Source organism: Sciurus carolinensis, chromosome 7, assembly GCF_902686445.1.
Source record: "Sciurus carolinensis chromosome 7, mSciCar1.2, whole genome shotgun sequence".
Lineage (NCBI taxonomy): Eukaryota > Metazoa > Chordata > Mammalia > Rodentia > Sciuridae > Sciurus > Sciurus carolinensis.
Genome location: NC_062219.1, coordinates 89,917,018 through 89,934,926, shown reverse-complemented (window position 1 = coordinate 89,934,926; position 17,909 = coordinate 89,917,018). Strand labels below are relative to the sequence as shown.

At 34.9% G+C, this 17,909-nt stretch overlaps 1 long non-coding RNA gene across 1 annotated transcript; it reads right to left on the bottom strand.

The window, feature by feature from the left end:
- Positions 1-313: 313 nt before the first annotated feature.
- On the bottom strand, positions 314-15,962 carry LOC124989517 (uncharacterized). The gene is made up of 2 exons (XR_007109575.1): positions 15,745-15,962; positions 314-6,175 (listed from the first exon to the last, which is right to left on the bottom strand). It is a non-coding gene; the product is annotated as an uncharacterized LOC124989517 (long non-coding RNA).
- Between the last annotated feature and the right edge of the window lie 1,947 nt (positions 15,963-17,909).

Here is a 17,909-nt window from a genome sequence, read left to right as displayed (position 1 = left end):
TTCCCTAAAATTCAATAATGTTAAGCATCTTTGCATGTGTTTGTTGGTCATTTGTATGCTTTCTGTGAAGATATTTCTATTGGAATACTTTACCCATTTGTGATTGAATTGTCTCTATATTATTGACTTTTATGAGTTCTTTATATATTCTGGAGATTAGTCTCTTACCATATGTATGATTTTCAAATATTTTTCCCATTCTGTGTGTTGTCTTTTTGTTTCTTAACATAATTCTTTGTAGTACAATTTTTGTTAATTTCATATAGTTGAATTTGTTTTTCTTCACCACTTTTGCTTTGGTGTCATATCTAAGGAACTACTGTTTAACCCAAAGTCACAAAGGTTTACTCCCATTTTTTTTTTTTCTAATAATTTGATTGTTTAGTTCTTACATTAAGTTGAAAGTATAGGAGGTAAAGTCTGGGAGATAGGCTGAGGTTGGATCAAGCAAACTCTTTTGTACCATTAAAAAGTTAGGAATTAGCCTAATTGTATAGATAGGCATTGGAAGATCTAAGTGAAGAAATAACATAGTCAGTGGTTTTGATGAGACACAATCGTATTCAGCCTATATTTGAGGTAGAACCAGGTGGGTTTGTTGAAGTATTTGATAGTTACTAAAACAAGAATTAAATCCATGAATTTTTGGTACTTAAATTGTGAAACCTAAGAAAAGTTGCAAATTTCCTAATTAAACTTTAAAAAAAGAAATCTGTTTCCTCTCCTGTTCCTGCCCTGGGTCCATAGGGAATTTTGATAACATCAGTCTGTGCTTCCAACAACTCTACCCTCATCATGCCTCTGCTGGTAACAACACATAATTTATATGCAAAGAAGGGAAAAGGTAGTTATTCTTATTCCAGAAAAAAAGAAAATAATCAACTATTCTGCCACATCTATCAAAGAACTTTCCACTAAATAGTTCAATGTTTCTGATGGCAGATATATCCCTGGGTACCTGCTCTAGCCACAACCTCTGTCTCTGAAAACCACCTTTCCCTTAATCTCATCCAATGAATCAGCCCAGACAGCCATGATTATACAATGTAATGTCAGTCCCTACCCACAAGACACATGTGATAGGACCAGGATTGTCCATGACCGACTAGTTTATTGACAGATTAAAGATTGATAGAATAAAGATAAAGAGAGCCTATTTGTGTTATGTTTCAGAACACACAGGTCATGGAGAGAGAACTTGAATCACTACCACAGTAAGACAAACAAAGCACAAACTATAATCGCAGCAAACAGAAACTCTAGCAGGTAAAGGGGGAAAACCAGGCCAATATAAAGTCAGGAGAAGGTAGCAGACAAAAAAAAGCAGTAAGAGAGCGTGCAAACTCAGAATTCAACAATCTGATGGTTTAGGTGGATATCCTGAAACCAGACTTCCTGTATTAGATACTCCCCTACACTATTTAAAATATAATGTCATTTACAAATACCTAACTTTCACTTAACTTGAACAAATCTCCTGAAAGACCTGGCTGTAATGTGGCCTCTGACAAATATTGTTGACAAACTGATCTATCATTTCCATTTCAAAGAAACAATGATTTCATCCCAGAGTATAAGTCCACCAAGATAGTTTGAGACTCACAAGGTCATAAAGCCCTCTTTGACTCTAGGAAAGGGAAGAAGGTGAAAAAATATAACTTCTGTTTCCAAAATTCCTAACTGGTGCTGGCAATATAGCCCATCACATAGAGTGCCTGCCTCGCAAGCTCGAGTCCCCAGCGCTGTTAGATTGCGGAAATAACAAACAACGAAACAAATTCAAATTCCTAACTGGTATTCCATGCTGCTTAACACTGTCATGATGGTCACCAAACTGGGAATGGAATAGAAAAAAAAAAAAAAAAACGTCATTTTTCCTAGCCAATTTTGTTTGAATCATCACTAATTTCCTAACTGAGATTAGAACATATTTGGTGATAAGATGAACTATTTGAGAGTTACAAGTGTGCTATCACAATGGGCTATATTGTGGGGCCAAAATAAAAAGAAAATGTGAAGCGTTATCGTAGAAATGTGTGGGAACCTGATAAGGAAAAGGGAGTCTGGAATGTGAAAAAGCCTACAGATAAATTTAACCAACTGTAGCAAAAACCCAACTAATAGCTATTCTGATCACGAAAAGATCTAAAATAGAAACAAGGACAATATGACACATTTTAACTGTATATTCATATGTATATACATATATCTATGTAAGTATACCATATATACATGTATATGAATGCCTAAAGAGAGTTGGAAGAAGACCCATCAACTGTCAACAACTGTGAAAACCACTGGAAAAACCACTAGGGATTGTGAGTGGGTAGAGGGGACTTGGACCTTATTTATAATGTCTGATTTTTTTTCTTTTACAGAAAGAATTACTTATAAAATTATTATGGTTCAAATGTGTCCCCCAGATTTCATGTGTTAGAAACTTAATACTCACAAAGTCATATGTTAATGGTATTTGAAAGGTGAGACGTTTGGGAGATGATTAGGAGGTGAATGGGATCAACTCATTCATAGATTAATAGCTTATCTCAGGAGTAGCTTTGTTATAAAAGCCATCTCTCAGGGCTGGGGAGATAGCTCAGTCGGTAGAGTGCTTGCCTTGTAAGCACAAGGCCCTGGGTTCGATCCCCAGCACCCAAAATAAATAATAAAAGCCATCTCCCTGGTTTGCTTGCTTTGTCTCATGTGATATTCTATTCCATGTTATGATGCAGGAAGGAGGTCCCCACAAGATGCCTGGACATTTTTAGCCTCCAGAATCATAAGCTTAATAAACTTCTTTTCTTTACAAATTACCCAGTCTATGGCATTCAGTTATAGTAACAGAAAGCAAACTAAACAATAACTAAACATACTTTTAATTTTTTAAAACAATATGAGGAAAGACTTAAAAATGAAAAAAGAAAAAGCAACATAAAATGAAAGTAGTTACAAAAGACAAGAGTGTGATGCTATCCACTTTGCCAACCTGTGAATCTATGAAAATCATTACTTAAGGCTTACGGATCCAATCTACCAATTTCTGACACAAAATTTTTACAAATTCCCTTCCATCAGCTGTTTCATTGAAATGAGAAGGAATAAGAACTGTCTAAATGCTGAGAAATGGCAAACCGTGTTAGAGAATGCCATATTTTTTAGAGCTCAGTTTTCAACAACAAATGAACTGTTCTGTGCTCTTTCTCATCTGACCTTAATAATATCTGAACAGACATCCCTGTCAGAAAATTGGTAAGAGATTAGTTGAAACAGTAGTACTGATAAAGAACACTTAGTTCAAACCCTTAAAGCCTGAGGTGTCTCTATTGCAATGAGTTATCCACGGACAAACAGGAAGCAACAAATAATGGGTGGCCTATTCTAAAAACTGCTCTTAAAGTACAAGCTAAAACTGAAGTATCCAACAATTATCCATCTTGCCATTTCATAATTACACCAGCCAAATGATCTTAAGTTATTTATCACATAACTGAAATTTTTTAACATCAAACCAAAAGTTTCCCAACCACTTATCAGAACACTAATCATACTTTGAAATCATTGTTAAAAGAAAAAGAAGAAGTAAAATGAATAATGAGAAATTCAATTACTTGGGTGTCAGATATCTCAAAGTTTTCCAAAATTATGACCTAATCTAAAATGTTCTAGAAGCACAATATAAAAATTATATTTATTTCCATGTTCCTTCAGACATCTTGCCTGTCTGATTGAAGGTGTCCAGAAGTAAAAAACAAAAAATGGAAGGAGGTGGGGCAGCTGGGTGCAGTAGATTTTCATTGATGGTATGTGACAAACTACAGCTCCCGAAACCCCTCCCGTCTTCAGAGGGTCTGGAATGACAATCAAAGTGGGGAGATTCTTGGTGTGTTGGGGGACTGAACTGGGACAGGGATGCCCCAGCAACTGAAGGACTCTTCCTTTCATGTTCTTGCTGAAGCTGGTGGTCCAGGGCTCTTACTTCTTGGAGATAGACCATAAGGTTAGCCATCCTGCCACTGTGGACAAATGCAATGTCATCTGAGGATATGAGCTTGACAAAGTGGTCACTGAGAGCCATGCAAGGTCCAGCACTGAATGTGGAAGCATAGATGTCACAGAAGACAACCTGCTCCTTGGTATAGCCCAAGATGTTCTTTGGGGGGGCCCTCTAATGCCAGATTCACCACCTTCTTAATGTCATCATATTTAGCAGCTTTCTCCAGATGGCAGCTCAGATCCATAACAGATACATTGTACATGGGCACACAGAAGGTTAGGCCTGTGAGCTTCCCATTAGGTTCAGAAATGACCTTATCCATAGGTTTGGCTATACCAGTGGACAAAGGAATAGTGATCTTGGCAACTCCACAGCTATCACAATACAGTTTCTCAGAAGGGCCGTCCATGGTTCTGTGGGTGGCAGTAATAGCATAGACTGTGGTCACAAGTCCCTCCACAATGCCAAAGTTGTCATGGATGAACTTGGTCAAGGAGGCTAAGTAGTTGGTAGTGCAAGACAACCTTGATTGCTGACAGTCTTGTGGGAGTTGTTGAATTTATCATGATTCACACCATCACAAACATGGGGGCATCCTCAGAAGGGGCAGGGAGAATGATCTTTTTAGCTCCACACTTCAAATGAACCCTGGTCTTCTCCATGGTAGCAAAGATATCAGTGGACTCCACACAACATATTCAGCACCAGGATCACTCTGTTTGATAGGGTCTCGCTTCTAGAAAATGGAGATGGGCTTTCCTGATGACAAGCTTCTCATTTCTCAGCTTTGACTGTGCTATTTAACTTGCCATGAATCAAATCATACTGGAACATGTAGACCATGTACTTAAGGTTAGTGAAGGGATCCTTGATGGTGACAATACGACTTTGCAAGAGTTGAAAGCAGCCCTGTTGCCTAGGTATCCAATATTACCTTATCTGTTTACTCTAAACTTCACCATGTGTCTCAGTGATATGACTGGCACTACACAAGAAAACGTGTCTGTCTGTCAAATAGGGAGGAGCAGAAAACCAGAAGCAAAATTTGAGACATGATTTTGGAACTAAAATTAAAAGGTTATTCTGAAAAAAACATATAAAATGATAGAGAAATTATTAGAATATCTAAGAGAAAGAATATAAAAGGACATTTTTGTTAGAATTTCCCTTTCCTTTTGTTTTTTTGAGGGGGAAAGAACAAATAATTGATAATCAACTTTAAAAGCATTTGTTTTCAGTGTGCTTTTGTGTATATTACTGAATCACTGTGAATAGGCTGTATGAACTTCTGATTGAGTCTCAATAACTACAGATTTGCATATGTCTATCTATTCTTTTAGAGTGCCTCCAATTAACATCCATGTGCACAATGACTACAGACAGCCTGGGATTGGTTCTATAGGCCCCAAGGCAAGTGGCACTAAGTGGTCCAATTGAGAATTAAGCCCATGACCTTGGCCTCGGCAAGGTTATAATCAGAGTTAATAATCAACCAATAATTGCAATTTTCAAGAATAATAATGAATAAATACCCCAGAAAGTAAAATGTAATATATATTATTAAAAACTTGGACAGCAATAGAGTATAAAGTAAATGCCTATCTCCAAATCATGTCCAAAATACTTACTTTGAACTTCTAAAATTTTCTTCCAAAATACTTTTTGTTGCTACTGTTTTTAAACCTCAGATGGCTTTTAGTCAAATATTTTTAAGTGTATTTTTTAAACCCTAAGTGCTGCTTCTGTGTAATTTAAGTCCTTTTTTTTCAAAAGGTAATCTGTAAACAAAATCAGTGTATAAGGCTGTAAGTTAAGAGTTCAGAGAGAAATGTATACACTAAGGAAGGAAAAAGTTGGTAGCTAAAGAACAGATGAGCTAGATTCTCACTAGCTTCTGTATCTGCTGATACAAAAAAGTAAAAGCAACCACAGTGTGCAACACAAACTTCCAGCAGTATTCAGCTGCAGAAACAGTGGTTCTCCCTCAGTAGATCTCAGTTGAATGCAGCCAAACAAACCAGGAGTGAAAAATTTTGATGGGTTAATTTTATGGGCTACATGGTTAGACTGCAGTACCAGTATTTGGTCAAGCATCAATCTGGAAGTTTTTGTCCCTGCCGTTTTGTGAGTCTTCTTACTGACTGCAGTAAACCAGGTATAGGTTGGAAACAACTGCAGAGTCTGTTGGATGGAAAAAAACAGAATGGTCACACAATTTGAGTTTGGTTATTTCCTTGAAAAATAAAATACAAAAAATGAGAATAATTAATCGGGTGACATAACTTGCTCGAAATATAAAGAATGATCCTAGGAAGGTATTAAATAGTATAAAAATGTTTTCCCCCTAAATAGTCACAAAAGAATCTGAAAACCATGTAAGGAATGCAATATCAAATTAAAAATAAATCAGCCAACAGATTGTCTCCAATCTGTTAGGGAATATATTTAGCATATTTTATAATTAAATGAACTGACTTTTAAAGTTGTTTTGAGAGTATAAACAACTACTTAGTTTCCTAATAAGACTGAATGGCACTCAGTATACCCATTTTTGATCATACGGATGCTGCTATGTCCTGTCGAGAGACTATGCTGATTTTCCTGCTATGCTGTATTAATAGTTTTTAATGATATGAATACAATCCCATTCAGGCTGTATCAAACAATTTCAAGTTATCTTTATAGCTAGTGCCTTACACCTGTATTATTGCTGTCTATTCATAACAACAATAATCAGTGTTTATTTAGCATTCTAAATTTTATTGGCTTTGTATTCATTTTTATTAGCAAAATCCACAGAACTCTGAACTAAGAAGACACATAGCTCTGATGAGAGATAACTAAGGTTCAGAAGTTCAGACTCTACCCTAGAATTTAAAGGGTCCTCAGTCATGTACGTTAAAAAACACAAATTCTCAAGCAAGGAGATTCAAATGAGGCTTAGGAATCTGCATTTAAAACAAGAACTTAGGATGGTCCTTAAACCTCAAGTTGAAAATTACTGATCAACAACCTCATTTATACATGATGAACTGAGCCCCAGAGAAGGTGAATGACTTACCCCAGGTCACATAGCTAGATAATGACAGAGTAAAACTGAGGTAGCCTAACTCTCAGGTCTATGCTTGTCCCACCCTCCAGCTCTGACTGTTTAGACTGCCCTCTTTCAGGATTACTGCAACGGGAGAGGTCATATCTCTAGTACTCTCTTGAAAGAAAGTTCAGACAGTATTCTGTATGTACCATAGACCAGGAACTTTCTTTCTGAAGTTCAGTTTCTTATCTGTACAAAGAATAGACTAGGGTTCTGGCTACATTCTACTTCTTGACCTAAATGGAAGTTATATTGGTGTTCCCTTTAAAATAATTATGCCTATCTTTTCCTTTTGTGAATTTCTTTGTATGTATATTTCATAATAAAACTTTTTAAATGTTTCTTAAAAGGCATATTTAGTAGAGAAACCCAAAAACATTCCCATTATAGAGTGTGAGCTGCTCCTCCACATAGACTACTAATATAATAGAGTACAGCTGTGCAGCAGATTTATGTAAATATTTATCCATGTCCTGGCTCAGAGGACTCACACCCTGAAGCTGTTGTGATGTTTAATTGGAAGGCATTTGATCAGAGGTTGCCAGGATCCATTCAACACCACATATATCATCAACCTAATTCCATACAACTTACTAGTTTGGTGCTGATTATATTCTAAATCATCATAATTTTAAAAATAGTCATGTTTGCTTGTTCCAACAATGTTTTCAGTCATGGTTTCTATGGTTCCCAACCACAAATGTAGAAATAATAATATGTGCCCTAAAAGGGAAGATGGGTAATTTTCTGAATTTTACAAGGGTAAAGGTTGTCATTTTGCCACTGTGAGAACATTCCTTTATCTATTTTGATCAAGTTATGTATGCATAACTTGAAGACTAAAACAAAACTTTAACCAAGATATTAAAGATGAAAATGACTGTGGTTTATTATTGTTATTTTGAATTCACTAGCATTATTCTGATACCTATATTAAACTGCTTTGGCTGGTGTATATATGTGTGTTGTATCAATAAGGTATAGAATAATTAGAAGCTTAATAATTTGTATTAGAGCTGATGGCAACTACTTCTTAAATTCTTAAAATGTTTTCTGAAACAAAAGAAACCTAACTTATTAATAATATGCTTTTAAATTAAATAATTGGATTAAATTTAATGAAAAACATTACACAAATAGGAGTATAATTTATACAATTTAAAAATAACAACAAAACAGACACTCATGTACCCACCACACAGCTTAAGAACTAGAATGAACCAAAACCTGTGATTCTCTTTCTCCCCTACAAAAAGCAAACACTGTACTGTATTTTGTGAATATCACTCCATGCAGGTTTACCACATGTATGTGATACATATAATTATATATATTATGAAGTTTTATATTTTTTAAGCTTTATAAAAATGAAACCATGGAGTAGTATTCTTTGATAACTTTTTATTCAGCTTTATATATTTGGGGGCAGGGGTAACTGGGGATTGAACTTAGGGGTACCTGACCACTGAGCCACATTCCCAGCCCTATTTTGTATTTTATTTAGAGAAAGGGTCTCACTGAGTTGCTTAGCACCTCACTTTGCAGAGGCTGGCTTTGAACTCTCAATTCTCCTGCCTCAGCTTCCCAAGTCACTGGGATTATAGGTGTGCACCACCGTGCCTGGCTCAGCATTATATTTTGAGATTAAAATGTCAATATATGTATATCTACTTCATTCTTTCTTAAGGCCACTTATCACTTTATACCATAATATTCTCATTCTTATATTCACACAGAAGGCATTTGAGGTTATCTCCAGTTGGGATTTTTCCTTTTTTCTATTCAAAGAATGATGTAAACACCATTTTTAGACATTTCTCGTTTTGATGTGCGAAAGTTCCTGTAGAGTGAATACCAAGAGTGGAATCCTAAATTATAAGTATATAAGTCTTCAAATGCCTGAATCTATTTTCATCCTATTTATTTAATCTAAGAATTCTGATGAAAAAAGGAAAGAACTAAGTTAATGGAGAGCTATTTATTCCATGCTCATGGATAAGAAGATTCAATATTGTCACCATTTCAGTTCTTTCTAACTTGAGCTGTAGATTCAAGGTTATCCTTAAAAAATTCTCAGCAAGTTTTGGTTTTTGGATATTGGCAATCAAATTCTAAAATTTATGCAGAGAGGCAAAAGATCCAGAACAGCCAACCAATACTAAAGTGAGAGAATAAAGTTGGAAAACTGACAAAATACTGACAAAATTTAGTATTAAAGTTACAGTAATCATGACAGTAAGGTACTAGGATAAAATAGATAAATCAATGGCACAGAATAGAGTGTCCAGAAATAGATCCAAAATAGTCAATTGATCCTTGACAAAGGAACAAGGCAATGCATGTACACTAGTCTGACTTCCATCTGCCAGTGACTCCGTTTTTTTTGCCAGAAGGGTTTCTTGGCCACCAGTGGCCACTCATTGTGAACATGCAACAGGCTGCAAATATTAGGGCATTAGTGCCCTTCAGGAGCAGTCCTCAACCAATGACTGTTTGGAAGATAATAGATAAATATGCTGGCACCTTCACCTTTGGCGTGAGATAACCTGAGGAACATGTTCTAAAACTGTTTCCTAGAGTTCCTCAGTGGAATCCAACACCAGATGCCCACAGTGATATCTTGTTTGATAATTCACCTTTATTGGCTTTCTTTCCATCTGGCTTAACTTTCCCACTAACCTCTTGGTGTTTCCTCGGAACTCATCCCAAATAAACCTCTAGTACCAAAGTCCTTGGCTCAGGTCTGCCTCTGGAGGTACACAAACTAAGAAAAGGTGGAATCTAAGCTTAAGAGTCTTTCAATAACTGATCCTCTATGCTTTTAAGATGTAGCATGCCCAAGGTTTCAGCAGGGAAATAAAGAGGTAAGCTCCACTCAGAATCCTAAATAGAAAACTCAGTCCCCCTTCTACCCTCACTGCCACCCTCAATTAATGCATGCAAATTTGGGACATGTTTCCTGACTCTCTTTCTTCCCTCTTCTCTTTTCTCCTCTTCCCCATGCACCTTTTCATGTTACAAAGCAGGAAATCATTTCAATTTCCCCATACCTTCGTTCCACTGTTGGAAAGCAAGCCTCCTGACTTCACTACATTAGCTGCAGGGATTCTTCCCATATGAGAACTCCATTGCTAAGTCATCCAGGCTATCCTTGATTTCATAAAATTCTCTCTCAAAGCTTGTCATATGCATTTACTTCTTTGAATTTTAGAAGGTACTATCTGTCTTTATCCTTGTGGTTCCTGAAATATCTATTTACTGGAAATTTTAGATATTGAGGAAAAGTACAGAGGAAAAAATAAACAAAAATCAAATAAAGAACATGGAATTTCAGGATATGTTCCTGGAGAGATAGTTCATTTTTAAACAAATGGTTTTACAAAGGTTTAAAGAAACTGAAGGCAATTTGACTTTCCTGAAGAAAAAAGGGGGTTGCTGAAAAACTAACAAAAGATCAAAAAAGAGATGAAGAAAGAACAGGAGATGATAAGTGAGTCTAGGGACTTGGGAATGAATAAAAGAATAAGATGAAACTATCACAAAGGTAAAATTCTCATTAGAATGAACAAAAGGTAAAATGGATGTAGATAAAATATAGTCAGAAACAAGACAGTTTGGAGGAAATAACATAAAATGAAATAAGAACAAAGATGAAAAGGAAAAAGCTGGCAAATATGGACAACATACCAATAATCACTATTTTGGAAAAAAATAATACACAAAGTAGGAAAAACTCAAATATGTAACTGAATAAATTTCCTGAAACAAATATTCAAATCTATAGATTACAAAGACTTTACTTTGCTAACACCCAGAAAAAAATTTGAGGACTAAATAAAACACACCTTGGAAAATGGATTTGGGGCAGCAGGTTGTAGGAAGCTAAACAGGTAAGAAATAAGGAGCACAAAATTTAAGCAAACAAAAAATAGGAGGGAAAGAATAGAAGGAAATGAATTGAAGAGATATTTAGGATTCTGGCATGCTGGAAGGCCAAGGTAGTGTGGTTAAGAGGTCTTGTGATTAAACTGCCTTAGTTTAGATCTCATCTCTACCCTTTTACTACCTGTGTGACATAAGCAAGTTATTGTGCCTCTCTGTGCTTACCTTTTCTTAATTTTAAAATGGAGGGCTGCGGATACAGCTCAGTTGGTAGAGTGCTTGCCTCATAAGCACAAGGCCCTGGGTTCAAATCCCCAGCACCACAAAAAATAAATAAATAAATAAAAAATAAAAAAATAAAATGGAGATAATAGTAGCAACCTACATAACACAGAGATTGTGGAGGTTAAATAGCCATTTAGTCCTCTCAGAAAAATACCTTGCCTATATCCAGCACTATTAGTTAGTACAGAGTAAGAGATAGGGAAGAGACAAAAAATGATTCATAGGTTTTAGGACTGGACAATCACAGTACCATTCACTAACAAGGAGAATATAGGAACAAAGATAATTTTTAAAATTCTGGATTATAAAGGATTTATTTTGAATATTTTAGGATTTAGGTATCTTTAAGAAGACAGGTAGAGACATCCTGTGGACACCACGGAATAGATACTATAGAACTGAGGAGAGCAGTCAGGGCTGGAGGCAAATGCAGATGTCTGTAACAGAGAGTGTTGGATAAGAACTCCTTTGTGAAGTACACAATGAAAGAAGAAAAAAACCTAACCGAACCTGTGGGATATCCTCATTCATGGGAGGGACACAGGGATCCTTAGAAAATAAAGGTGAGAAAATAGCAGACAAAGGCACAAAGACACTGCAGAGCCCGTGGTCAGGAATATGGGTGAATAGATTGGCTTCATAAAAAGGAGGACACTGCTTCACTGAAAGTGAAAGAGAATTGTAAGAGCATCTGTGGAAGCAGATACATTTGTAGACTGTAGTACATAAAGTTCAAAGTATTACCATTTAATGCTTTGGTTTCATTTATAAAGTAAGAACAAAGCTATCTGCAGCCAAGTGCAAGAAATCAGAGTGGCAGTGAGAGAAGTATCTAATAACAGAAGTATCCCCTTTCAAAAACAAACAAACAAAAACAAAACAAAAACTTAAGCCACATCAGTGGTCCATAAGACTATACACAGTAGGTACTACAAGTCAAAAAACTTCTTTTGCATTTTTTGTCAGTGCAAAAATGTCGTGTCCTCAATATAGAAATAGAATGGTTAGAATGGTCCAGGATGAAGATCGGAGGCATGATATGGCACAAAAAATTTATAACATATCTACTTTTGCCATTAAAAAGAAGGGAGAAAATAAATGTAGTTCATTTCAAGAATTACCTGAAGTATAATGTTGGTGCATGAGATTGAATACCTGGACCTTGCCTCATGTCCCTATTGTCTGCTGAAAGATTTTAATCCTATAATAAAATCTCTCACAGCATACACTGAAAAGTATTTCCTACAATTTTTTAAAAACTAATGAAAAGGAAGTTTGAATATGCTGATTAACATGTAATCTAGTTATTGAAAAAGAAAAGGTTGAAAAATTATTGTTTCAATATCCTTTCAGCTACTTTGAAAGATTGCATAACTGATTACATAACAAGCTATATAAAGTACAAGACTTAGTCAAAGAAACAGCCATCTAATACCTTAGTTTTTATTTGAGGAATAAAGTTCTGGAAGATTTTTTTATCCCCCACCTGAATATGGCTTGAAATTTTCATATAATCCACCACTAGCATAACAGGCATTTCAAAATTAATGCAAATAAATATATTTCTGTTCAATTTTGTCACCAGTTTGTTATAAGTTATTTCAAATAAAAAAGGCAGTCTTTTCAGTGATCATTTCAAAGACATGATTTATTAAATATCTCAACCATTATTCACAAAACATTATGGCATTAAGGTAAAGCTCCCTAAAGATAGAATCATTACATTCCCAATTTCCAAGGAGTCAGTTGTCAATATAAAATTATATGTAGGAGGGGGGGCTAGGGATACAGCTCAATGGTAGAATGCTTGCCTAGCATGTGCAAGGCCCTACATTCAATGCCCAGCATCACAAAAGAATAAGTAAATAAAAATAAAGTTTAGGAAATATGTCAGTAAATGAGGGACAATATGATCAAACTGAAGCAAAGGAAGTAAGAATGGAAAAGAAAGTGATAAAGGAAGAATTAATATAATAATAGGTGCATTTTATAAATAAAACTTATGTTGCAAATTTTTCAGAATAAACAAGCTCTAAACATCAAGTATGTGAAGAGATGCCAGTAGGCTTTAGTTTCTCACACACTTCCACTAACTATGGAAGGGTAGTAGGTACAAATACAAATGATGGTTAGCCAGCCTCCCACCAGACAAAACTGGAAAATGGATGAAATTTGTTTCAGCAGCAATACATCTTCAAGTCCTTCTGCACACTTCTTCCTTTATTTGACATTCTTCCTCAAAATAGATAAGGTCAATTAAAAAAAAAAAGTCAAAGGCCACCAAAGAAGAGTTCATGGTAAGACAAACATGTGTTCTGTGCCTAAAAAGAAAAAAGGGAATGTGGGTCTTGATAGACTGTTAAGAAAATAGTTTGAATTGTTAGGGAAAAAAAACTTATTCCTTAACACTTTCCATCATGGTACTATTTTGTGATATTTGTTACTTCAGTATCCTCTTCTTATAAGCATCTAGGTTAGATATGGGTGTAAATGATTTTCATGATAGTGTTCTTAGTAGATATATATCAAAATAAATGAATGGCTCTCTAAAAACTAGTCCCATACAAGGCATCTCTGCTACATAATACTAAGACAAACTTGTTGTAATTTAATTAAAGCAAAAATATGACTTTTTTAATCCTACAGTAGCCCATTCATCTTCAGTATTTTGATCTTTTAAACTAACAACACCTTTTTCTCAAACCAATACAATCAAAGCTTTGTTGATCCTTTACTTATTGAATTTAAGAAAGTTACAATACAAAGGGAATACAGTTCATCATTATATTTGAAGATGAGAGCACTAAAAATTTATTGATACATTTGAAAATCTAGCAAAGGGTGAACTCTTTTTTACTTTCAATATCTTGCTTAGTGCCTGGGTATCCGAAACTCCCTATAGTTTCAACTTCAACTATTTATAGTATTTTAATCAATTATTTAGTTTCTTTTGTTCTAAGTTATTAGATTTTTCCATGTCACGATTCTCTAGTTTCCATTGTGTTATTTCCTGTTATGAAATTATTCAAAGTGGTTTTTTATTGTTGCCTTTCAAAGGGAGACAGGCTGACCAGTGGTGTTTGGGGTTATTTCACAATGCTCGTTCCTTCCTGTATACACATTCACACACACCCATATATACACACACTAGCCCTATCTAAGAAGATAAAGTTGCCAAATCTTTGAAAACTTCAGACTATTTTTTCTTTCCCCTGCTTTTTGGGAATGGCTTCTCCCCTTCAATTATCCTTCATCCTGTACTTCCACTCTTCCTTACAAAGGGTCTGGTCTCAGTCACAGCTACTCACGATCCTGAGTTACAGTGGCCTACTTCTGCAGGCACAGATATACTTAGTAGCAAAGCAAAGAAGCAGACTTGCTTCTCAACTGACAGGGCAATCTTTCTGGCACACCAGAGATTCTCCTTCTTGCAAGTTACATCCTGTCTGTAGCTGGACTGGCCCAACAACAAGTTTGTATCTGCTATGATTAAACTCCCTCAAAAGGGTATTTGTTGGAGTAGAGTTGCAGGAAAGAGGGTGCAAAATAGGAAGATTCTCAAGAGTTAAAAATGCAACCTGTCAAAATTCTGTATTATATTCTGTCAAATAAATCCTTTATTTTAACTAATATTTTGTTCTAAAAGACAGCAATATTAGCATATGCTAGAAAAGAGAAACTTTACTTCAGAAAAATATCAAGATATATATTATTAAATTTGCCAACTAAAAGTATATTGAGGTTATCTCATATATACTTCATTAAGTCTAATGAAGTACTAAATATATACAATGACACTTAAACATGAAATGGGTGACTGGGTGGAGTTGAAAAAGTGTCAAATATTCTAGATTGTTTGTTCTAATGTATATTTTATGTATCAGAGAACTAGTTATCCTTATTCAGAATGAAATGTCTTTTAATAATGTTTGTAGAATCATTTTTTTTTCTAGCCAGAGGAATTATTTATTGTGGAAGAGATGAAAAATTGTTCCAATTTGCTAATATTCCAAAGCATCATTTATTTTCTTCAGAAAAGAACCAGAAAGATTGGCTTTAAACTTACAATGTCAACACTTGGCACTTTAGCATTCAAAATTAAGTAACTACTGACCAGTGATATTTTCAAAATTTATATTCTGGCTATTGTACAGGCGGTTGTTTTTGGCAAAATCATAGTAAGTATACCAAAGGGAGCTAACAGTCTTCATTCCGAAATGCTGTCCCCTAATAATTTCTGAACCATATGGCAGAAATTTGATACAGATGACTAAATTTGCTGTCATATTTGATTATTGTTAATAGTAGAACATGAAGAGCTAGACTTTAGACACTATACCTTAGAAACATGAACTTATATGAAACTATATAAAGATATCTTTCTTTTAAACCAATGAACAAACAAAAGGCAAAGATCAGAGATGAAGAGAAGAAACATACTGAGTGACACTACATACCAGCCAGACACTGTAACAGATGCTTCATTTACCTTAGGCATATAACTAGTTTTTCTAAACCAGTATAACCTTGACTCACATCTTCTTAATGCAAAGATTATTTGCTCTGCTGTTTTCTTTGCACAAGAATTTCTCTTCTTTAAAAGTCTTATTTCTTGAATCACCATCTGTCTCAGGCTTGTTGTAGTACAATCTGAAAGACTGGTTTAGTACTTCAACTTACCTTTCAAAATATTTCAATGCAGGCCACTCATTCAGTGTCCCAGGTGACTAATGAGTCATTTTCCTCTTCCAGTCAACCAAGCAGGATATCAAAGGCTCCTTTATCTTTCTGGGTGGATACAAGAGTCACTAAGCTTAAATATGCCCTTTGCCAATAGACTTGAGGGTTGGGTTTAGTTATTAACTTCATGAGCCTCCACCCAGCTAACTATTCTAGGAAATAATTTAGTGAGTCAGGTGTTTTTATATTCATATTTAGCAACCAGTAATCTGCCCTAAGTGCTATGACTGAAAGCTAAATGCCCTGGAAATTTTGCCATCACGTTTCCATTACTTCAAAAGCTCTGTGCCTAACAGAGGAAAAGATGCATTGTCAATAGAATCATTTTTGTATGTTCATTTCATTTTAAAATAGCATTGCTTTGTTATAAAAGGTCAAGAACTATTCGTTCATTTTCAAGTTGATGAAGCTCTGATCTGTTATCATCAAACACAGAGCAAGCATCCTAATTTTGGGAGTAGGGAAGTTGGCAATCCTAAGTGACTTTATGATGACTAAATAGGACTGAAAAATGAGCCACTCCTCACTTGTTAGAGAAACTGTGTGCACTGTAACCATATGCCTTTCTCTCTGCTAATAAAAAAGACTAGACTCACTAGTATGTTTCCTTTTATCAGCCTGTGGTGTGACCACGTCAAGTGATACAAGTTCCATGGCACATCTCCCTCCAATCAGGCATTTACCTGATCCAAAGGAAAACTTGGAAGGTGGAGGATGGAGTAAACTTGAGAAGACACAGCAAATTGGGCACCTCCCCTTTTTTCAAAAGAGCAAATATAATAGGTTCTCATCTACATAGGAGGTAAAGACATATCATTTTACGAACAGAATTAAATTTGCTTAAGATCAAAACATAAAGGAAGACTAGTCTGAAAATCAAATAATAGTTTATTTGTATTGAATTCATTCCATGCAATAGGTGCTAAGCCAAGCACCTTAAATGCTTTTTGTTCACAACAAAGCACACAACAATACCAAAATGTTAACGTTATTCAGTTTCGTATTTTACAACTGAAGAAATTTAGGACAGTAACTTGTCCAGAGTTGCACAGATGAGCCAAAATTTAGATGATTTGTTTCATTTGTTTTTAAAAGGCAGAGTATGAATTCAGGTTTTGTTTGCTTAGAAGAACCAGAACTATTGAAGAGTTTATTATATCACCTATATAGTAACTAAAAGAAAAGTAATGTTACTAGCATGTAGCCTACACATCTAAGCTCATAATTAGTTTGTATTATATATGTATGTATGTATATATGTATGTACACATATGTAACTTGTTTTGATATAAAATTACCTTTTTAAAAAATCATTAAATTATAACACTTTCAAAGTAAACATTCAAGATGATAAGAAATAACTCCATCAAATGTAGCTAAAATGTAGTTCAGTGGAAGAGCATTTGCCTAGTATACACAAGGCCTTGGGTTTAATCTCCAGAAACACCAAAAACTAAAAATAAACATATGAGGTTAACCAAAAAAGCAAAATCAATATTCAGTTCCAAAGCAGTGATTCCACTAAAATCACAAAGGAAAAAAAAGACAAAATGCTTAGATTTGACAAAGATGAGTGGTGAGGATTTCAACATTTATTATCCTTTTCTATTTTTATATATATTTGAAATCTTACATAGAAATGTATTTATAAAAACAGATTGTTACCTTTACAGAACTGTTTGCTGGAATCCTTATCTTGATTATGCCATTTGTAACCATATGCTCTAAATTTGTATCTCACCAACAGGCAATCCCAAATATAAGAAAAAGAATATTCTATCTTAATGAGTAATTTTTTCTGGGAAAACATAAAAAGATTGTAAGGCCAAATGGTTTTAACAATAAATTCTTTTAAAATATCATGTGATAGAACTGATAAACAAAAAGTTCTGATAAGCAAAAAAATGGGCAAAA